The sequence below is a fragment of the Lonchura striata genome, chromosome 1 (genome assembly GCF_050655825.1).
Source record: "Lonchura striata isolate lonStrDom1 chromosome 1, ASM5065582v1, whole genome shotgun sequence".
Classification (NCBI taxonomy): Eukaryota; Metazoa; Chordata; class Aves; order Passeriformes; family Estrildidae; genus Lonchura; species Lonchura striata.
Window position 1 is genome coordinate 12,636,897 of NC_140703.1, and position 9,150 is coordinate 12,646,046.

The following is a 9,150-nucleotide window of genomic DNA, read 5'->3' on the forward strand; positions in this document are numbered from 1 at the left end:
GTGGGACAGTCCAGCCTGGAGAAATCTCAGGGAGAATCTCATTTGATGCACTACTTGTGCTGACCAAATGCCACCTTGCAAAGACTTTTGCTGGAAGCGATGAATGTAATGCGTTATCCCAAAATTACTGCTCAGCCTGCGAGAACAATTAGTGTTTCTGTGAGATTACAAGGTAGTTAATTAATCTGAGTTAAACTTAATTAAAATTTCACTCCCATAAGAAACGTGTTGGTCCATTTAGCATATGTCAGTCTTTTTTCAGCTAATGACCTCAAAAAAGAAAATATTATGTGTTCTTGAAGTTTATTTGTAGAATTCCTGCATATAAACCTCTGCTCAAAAAGAAGAAAAGTGAAGTTTAGTATTTCTTATTATACAGTAATTTTTATTTAACTAAGCAAGACTAAATACTGGTAGGCAATTGTGATATCAGAGCTAATGAGTCAATCAAATTTGTATGCAGAATTTCTGGTGTTTTGTAATATATCCAGAGTCTGAGGAGACTGAATATAGGCAATAGAAATAGAATGTGGGGAGTACTCAGCTCCATTTTCATGGAATTTAAAAATCACTCGGCCACATACTGAAAAGCTCCATTTCACACCATTCCCTCTGCTGGGGAAGCAGCACCATAAAGAAAAAAATGTAATACTGCACATCCATAGAGCTTATAGAAATTGTGGCTTGCAGATTGAGCTGCCCTTTTGCCCTCATACAGAATGCTGATGTCAGCAATATTTCAAAATTAGGACCTTATGTATCATCAGCGTGCTTTGACTATTTAGAGGCAAAACAGTCATAAAAGCCAGCTCAGCTGGCTGGCATGCTCTGCTTCCTTTAGCCTGTGGGTGAATCTATTCTTAAAGTGGAAATAAATTATGACTTAAGATACTAGAAAAAATCAGAACTGATACAGAAATATCTGATTTTTCGTGTGCATTATTAGTACTTAAGTTCTGAAATAATTGGAAAAGATTAGAACTAATAGGTAAACATTCTCCTTATACTATTTAGGATAGGAAGGAGTTCTTTAAGCACAAAAGCATCACAAGGATGTGATAATTCCCCAAGAATAACTGATATAAACTAAAAAATATCCAAGCTTTACACAAAACAATGTTAGCCCACATGTGTACTCCTACTAGGAAAAAATATTTTGAGGAAATATGAAGATATCAACAAATAAAATTAATTGTAGAACATTTTAAAAAAATGGCTAACTGGCAGAGGACAATTGTCTTGCATCATAACATATGCTAAAATTTGAGAAATGCAAAACTATTTTTACAAATATTTATGTCCATAGAACACAGACTTATAAACATTATTTCTGGGAAATCTATGAATAAACATATTCTGGCATTTCCATTAAAGCTTCCAATATCCTTTCTTGTTTTATCTTAAGTCACCTTTATATTTTCCTATTCCATCAGTTTACTTAAAGTATTTGAATACACTGAAGGAAAAACTGTGATTTGATTTTCACTATAAGATGTGGAAATTTTAAGGTGGTTTTTTAGTTTGCTTTTTTGATCAGGTTTTGGTTTTAGTTTACAGGACAGGAATCTGTAGAGAAGCTTGTCAGGAATACGTGCTTATTTTATGTATATATTTTAGTTGTTTTATTTTTGTTGTTTTGTTTTGGTTTTGTTTGGTTTTGTTTTGCAGAGTAAACTATTTTTATTTGAAATATAGAAGCCAAAATTTACTAATTTCAAAGTGTAGCAGTTTGACAATGACTGGATGCCAGGCACCCACCAAAGCCTCTCCATCACTCCCCTTCACAGCTGAACAGAGGAGAGAATATTTAACATGGGGTTCATGAGTTGAGATAAAGACAGAGAGAGAGAGCATTTACCAAATGCCATCATGAACAAAGTAGGTTCAACTCCGAGATGGTAATTGAATTCATTACTATCAAAATCAGAGCAGGATAATGAGAAGTAAAAAAATACCTTAAAAACACCTTCCTCCCACCCCTCCCTCCTTCCCAGCTCTACCTCCAGTGGTGCAGGGATGCTCTGCTCATCACCCACCATTTCTGCCTCTGCTCAGTGATAGGGTTTGCTCTCCTCATGCACCATTTGGTCCCTTCCATGAGAGACAGTTCTCCAGTAACTTCTTCAATGTGAGTCCATCCCATGGACAGCATCCTCCCCAGCCTGCTGCAGTTCTTCCAAGGGCTCAGCCCTTCAGGCACAGCCTGTTCCAGCCTGGGTTCCCCACAGGCTCACAGGTCCTACCACCAAACCTGCTCCAGTCTGGGCTCCTCTCTCCATGGGTCTGCAGGTCCCTGTCCCCAGCCTGCTCCAGCCCAGGGCTCCCACAGGGGCACAGCCTCGTCTCAGACATCCTGGAGCAGGTCTCCTCCCTGGGCTGTGGGTGGATCTCTGCTCCCCTGTGCCCTCCCTGGGCTGCAGGGGCACGGCAGCCTCACCTCGGGCTCAGCAGGGGCTGCAGGGGGGTCTCAGCTCCAGTGCCTGGAGCAGCTCCTGCCCCTCCTTCCTCACTTGGTGTCTGCAGGGCTGTTCCTCTCACACCTTCTCACCTGCTCTTCCTGGCCACAATACGTATAAAATACCTATATTCCTATATAAATCTGTTCTCACAGGGCCATTACTATGATTCCTGCCAGGCTCAGCCTTGGCCTGCTGCTTGTCCATCCTGGAGCTGCCTGGCATTGGCTCTGTTGGGCGTGGAGGAAGCTGCTGGCACCTTCTTACAGCAGCCACCCCTGCAGCCCCCCTGGCACCCAAACCTGGCCAGGCAAACCCAGTGCACAAAGATATTTGAGTAGCTTAGCGGGGGAAATGTGACACTCGCCAAAATTCAGGCCTGTAATTTCCTCAAGTACTTTTTAATGAGTTCTACTATTGCGCTGTATTAGGTCTAAACATTAAAATGTTAAAATTATTTATAGTTTTTGCTATTAAAAAAAGGCGTGGTAATGAACTCAATTAAGATAATTTAAAATTATAACATAAGAACATAATTATTATCCTTCATGAGTATGCAAAAAGCACCATGACATTTGAATTTTTTAGCTAAAGTAGTCTTTTGAAGAAATGGATAACTGTAGCCAGTTAGGTTTATTTACTGCAGACAAACACAACAGAAATTGCTTAAAATGTGCTTCTAGTTTCTCCAGTGCCTGGCCCTGGCATCCAGCAGTCCTGTCACCTCCAGGACACCCCACCTGCCTTGGTGAAGGGACCACACTGTCCCAACAGTCCCAGACCAACCCTTATGGAGTTTAGGGGGCTGAATAGAAATTTTAAATGAAGACTCCACTGTGATCTAATTTTAAAGAATTCTAAAGCAATGTAATTTTTTTTTTTTTTAGGGAAAACATTACACAGAAGCTAATTACTATTGTTGATAATGACCTCTTATACACTGCAGCTGAGTGTTGGCAATCCAAACTGAATTCCAAGGCTATAGGAGGGAGCATAAACTAGTTAGGGACATTCAGTGTAAGCATCATTCAAGGTCTAAAGTGTTTATGACTTGAAACAAGATTAACTAATTGCTCATCAATGGGCTGCATTCTGAGAGACAGGTTTTTAACCAGGGTTATAGAGAATAGTAAACTTGAGGGTGAAAAAGAGAAGTTAAAATATATAGACTAAAAAGATAAACCAGGTCTAAAACACACAAATATTTACAGAAAAGGATGTTTCTCTTCAACAGAGAGAAATATTTTCCTGAACACATTATCACAAAATGAATCTTTACCCTTCCTTCCCTGGTAACAAAGCAGAAAAAAAAAAAGAATTTAAATTGTGATTCAAATTTAAGCTACGCAAACTCAATCTCTAAAAAAATTAGTTATTTTCTGCTTGCTCTGTTTAGTAATATGTTTGCAAATACATAACAATAACTTAATTACACTCAAGCTTCTTGAATGAGAGGTTTTGAAACAGCTCACAAAATGCATATGAATTATAACAGCACAACTTATTATGGTTTATGCAGCAAATTTTGGTCTTTTGATCTTTTGATGGATGAAGTAGATATAGCTAAAGCAAAGAGTTAGAAGATAGGAATTTGAAATGAAACAGGCAAGATGAATTTGCATATTAACTTGAGAACACAGATGGAAATGAAGGTGTATTTAATCGGCCACTTTATATTAAGATTGTTGATTATCTAAAGGCTTCTGGTTGTCACAGGAATGTCAGATGCTCTAATTAGATTGTGGTACAACTTGTATATGAACTAATTTCACAGAGGACTGCATATAAAACAAATGCAGTCTGTTTTACACACTTTTCTTTCTTTTTCTTCCCCCTCAACAGATCTTTTACATCTGCTGGGCAATGACAGCATGAAATACAGTTTCTGAATGCAGATTTGCTTTGGGATGTCCAACAACTTTAAGTATGCAGACAGTGTGATTCCTATCCTGGGCTTACCAATGGGTCTATAAAGCCTTGCAGAAAGATTAATTACAGCTTACATCAATTTTGGCCTCTAGATGTCATGTAAAGTACATAACACCAAAAAGGAAGCATAAGAATTTCGATTATAGAGGGAAAAAAGAGAGAATCACAGGAAGGTAATGGAATTTTAAAAAGGGTTGGTTTACTGTTTGCATCTTTTTAGATAACTGAAGTTCTTAAAATTAAGTGAGAAGTAGGAAGAAGGAAGAAATAAGTTCAAAGAAAAACATGTTACTGATTGAAGAACTACTTCTATAAATCAGAACTACTTCTATAATCTAAGATTTGAGAAAATAATAAGCAAAGTTCAAGAACTCACAGATGTCATACCACTATTCAAGGTTAAAACTGGTACAGAAAATAAAATACCTGTCAAAGATGAAGTAGAAATATAGTTATATAACTGACTTTTGCATGAAACTCTACCTGCAGTTCCAGGCTTTTCTGAAAATACTTTCAACAACACCCATAAAACAATTTCACTCATAAAACCATTCCCCAAATATTTTAGTTGTAGTTTTAAAATGCACAGTGCAAAGACCATGAAACCACTTTGCTCCATGATAACGTTTATCCAAGGATCTTAAAAGGCATTAGTCATGCAAGTACCATATAAAGTAAACAATTAGAGTTATATTCATTTTTGCAGGTCAGCGAGCAGGAAAAAGCTACTGAAATGAAGGTCTGAACTCTAATTCCAAATTGATAGCAAAGCCAGGAAAGGAAATTCAAAATCTTTTTCCCACTGAATTAAACATTCCTTATCAAACATAAAGCACGTGACAGGAAATAAATTTAGATTCTATAAGGGATCCTGCATGTAGGGCTTGTGAGAGATGATGTTTTTCTATGTGGTAACATACTCTGGAGAGCTTCAGGTGCCTGCAGACCCAGTTGTCAACATCAGACTCCTTCTCATCCTTATGGGCACTGTGCTTCCCAACAACACCAAACACCCACCTTAACCTGAGCCCCAGACAAAGTGTGCTCATCCTAAAGGGTGAGTCCTGCACAGAACATGCAGGACAAGCCAGAGGGGAAAGCTGACCTGACCTTATCCTCAAGGCCAAAATCCTGATTTTTGTAAGCTGTGCAAGGCTAGAGCTCTCCATTGCTTCTGCTCTCTTTTGCTTTATCAGCTCTTTTTCTCCTAAATGTCCAGAAGCTTGTGCCTTTTACCGTCTTACACACTTCTCCTAAGGTTATCACCAGGACTACCAGCCAGCCAACACCAAAATTTTATCTCCCAGCTTCGATTCCCAGGGACTGAAAATCACTTCCAAGCACAGAGTAGTTCAGGATACAGCATGTGCCAGTTCTTTTCCTCCTGCTAAAAGTTATTTCAACATGACACTGCAAGTTACTATGAAATGCTTCTTGGAATATGATAGTTCTTTTGTACTACTCTAAATGCCCATTTCTCAATTTCTCTTTCCTCCTTTTTTTCCTTTTGAGAGAATAAATGCATTAATCAAAACCAGTTGCAACAGACTGACCATGCTGATCACACTTAATAGATCTAAGCCTTTAAGTATGCCTTTTCCAGGACTTGAGGAATAATGAGATTATACTCCACTTACCAACTAATACATTCTGCTTGAAATTTCCAAGTGCCTCAAAAGCATAAATACACTCAGCTTTGATACACAACATCAAGTATTTTTAATCAGTCTTTAGTATTTTTAAGCACTTGTAGCTTTATTTCACTTCTGTTAACAGTAAAAAGTGGAAGAGAAGCATTTGAAGACAAAGCAGTGCTTGCTTAATGCCACAGTTCACAAAATTGGACCCTGATCTTCACCTTGGCTTTTGCCATGCTATTTTCTGAGTCTGATGAATGTTAAATGTTAAGTAAAAAGCAGCTCTAAGAAAATTGGCTCCAGCCTCAGCTTCTTGCAGTTGCACCCCAAGCAGGTCAGCCACTTTCCATTACTTTGTGCAAACTCTCTGTCGGTGACATGAGTCCAGTTCCAAGTTTTTCTTTTACCATTAAAAAAAAAAAGTAGATGATTTTGTTCTCATGCAGATGACTTCTGCACCATAACAGAAACCTCATTTTTCAACTTCTGTTCTTTTCAACACCACCAGGGTATAGTAAGTGGTTGCATCAGCCCATTAAACAAAGATATGAACTAGATCCTAACAGAATGCAAAATGAAATTCAATATGACAATATGGTAACAATTCTGCAAAAGTGTGGGCTAAATGTTAACAACTTGAAATCTTTTGTGGTCGAAACCATCTTCTCAGTTTGGCAGGTTCTACTCTGGGGAGTCCCAGATTTCTGCTGAACTGGCCTTCGGCACATCAAGTCTTTGTAGGGTGAGTTCACAAACTCCCCAATACCAGTTTATGATGGCAATGGATTCTCCACAAGCAGAAAAGGCATGGGGGCAAAAATGGAAGGAATAAAAAGGAAATAATTTTTAAAGTGTGTTTTTTCTCCTGTAAAATATTCTAAACTTGAAAAGGAAATAGTTTCTAGAAATTAAACAGTAAAATAGAAATGATTTTTTAAAACACCAGTTAATATTTTGTGCCTTGAAATTAATTAAATTAAAGTATATTTCAGGCATACAAAGTGCCTTTTACTCAATTTAATCACGGGTTAATTTGATCCTTCATTTAATTTGATCAAAAAACCAGGAATCAAATCAGCTGTATTAAAAATAGCAAAACTTTCACTCCATATTTTGATTAATTTTGATCGCCTTAGGCAAGTAATATCGTATAATTCAATCACTGGTTATAGTACATTGCCATTTTAATTAATTATGAAAATGAAAAAAATTGAGTGTGAACAGAGATAAGAGCCCAAGGAAGAAAATGTATTTATAACAAAAGGACAATTACAACTCAATGTTGTGTTATTAAGACATTGCTACTAAAATTCACCATTTGTCATGGCAGCCCTCTTGCTTACTGCTCAAGCCCAGTGCAGAACTCCATGCAGGAGTGTACTGTAAGCACAGGAAGATCAAAATTCAATAAAAAGAAGTTCCACCTCTTGAGATTTTCTTCCATGGAGAAGCCACTCGTACAATGACATGCAGCATTTTAGCCTTCTTGGGACTTTCTGTCCTGCCTTGAGGCAAATCTTCTCAGACAGGCTGCTGTTGCTGCTTTCCCACCTCTTCAGGGAAAATTTGCTACCAGAACAGGCACAGGAATGAAATCAAATTATTTAAACAAAGCTGAGGAGAGAAAAGAAGAAAGTATCCAGCTGGTCTTTCCATCACTTCCCATTCCCCTTGCTCCATTCTTCTTTCATTTTCACTACCCCCAGTGTGTAGGTGGAGAAGAAAAAGAGGTCATGTTGGTGACTCAAGAGACAAAGAAATCCCTGAAGATGTGCTGAGGCTGGGAGCACTCAGAATAATGCATAAGACTGGTGCCACAGTTAACTGCTGGTCAAGCAGACTAATATTATGTAGATAAGTGATTCTGTAACTTGTCTTCATAAATATGGCAGGAATACCAAAATTAGTGATGCACATAAATGATTCCAGACCTAGGGAACCAAGAGAATGGGAATAATAACAACCACTATCACCACCAGAACCAAAGGAATTGTTAAAAAATAAATGTGAGATCTTCTCAGCATTTGTTTCCATGTTTTCCTTTTTCTGATTTTTTTGGGGTTTTCTTTGTTTGTTTTTGTTTTGCTTTTCTTGGATTAATAACATTGACTCAATAGTCCATGAATAAGAACCCATTTGTTCAAAACTAGTGGAAATCTGAGATAGGATTTATCACCTCTCTGTTATGCACCAAGTAAAATTTTTAGAGTTCACCATTTTGCAAATTAAGATCTGTTGAGAGCTGGCCTTGAGGGGAAGTATTCACAACACCCAACTGCTCTCAGATTTTCTTGATACAGGTGATACTAAGAAAAGTGAAAATGTCCTGAGTGTATTAAGGGTCTGATCAGTACAAAGAGTAAAAGCCTTTTGAAATGACTCATCAAAACTTTGAAATATATTTTCCTCCCATCTCACACAACTTTTTGACTCATAATCCTATTTTCTTCAAAAAACTGCATTATAACTCTGTGATGCAAAAGTGTAAGGATAGTAAATTTTTTTTTTTACATGTACCAAGACCCAGAGCAACAGAGAATAATGCAGTTCCCATTATTTGCTTCCAGATAATGTTCTGGAAGCATCTTTTCAGACTCAATAGATCAAATTAGACATGTTACATTTCTTTTTTTTTTTTTTTATTTCTTTTTATTTAGTTAAATTCTGAATTTTTATTCTGTCATCAATTCACACTGAAATGCAACAAAATTCTGAATTTTTGGGCTATCCCTCATAATTCTGAACCATTTAAAACCCTGACCTGGCAGTAGTATAGGTAGTTGGTATTGGATTCTGTGCTGCCTATTTATGCTCATTTTGAGAATATCTGAAAAAAAGTCACATTGAATATATCTATTTAACTTTTAATTAATTTCAATTGAGTTACCACAGTCATGACATTATCTCTTCTTGTTTAGCTCCCACAGATACTCTATGTCCATCCACAGAAAGCTGCTCCTTGTTGAGGTTGTTCTCTTCCCCACACACACTTTAGGTTTAAGACCATAATTTTCAGCATAAACAATATTCTGATGACTGACGGTGAAGGGTTTTATGTTGTTGAGGTTTCTCATAACCTAAACAGGTTGCAAATATTACTCATTTCTGGAATGTTCCCACAAATGAAA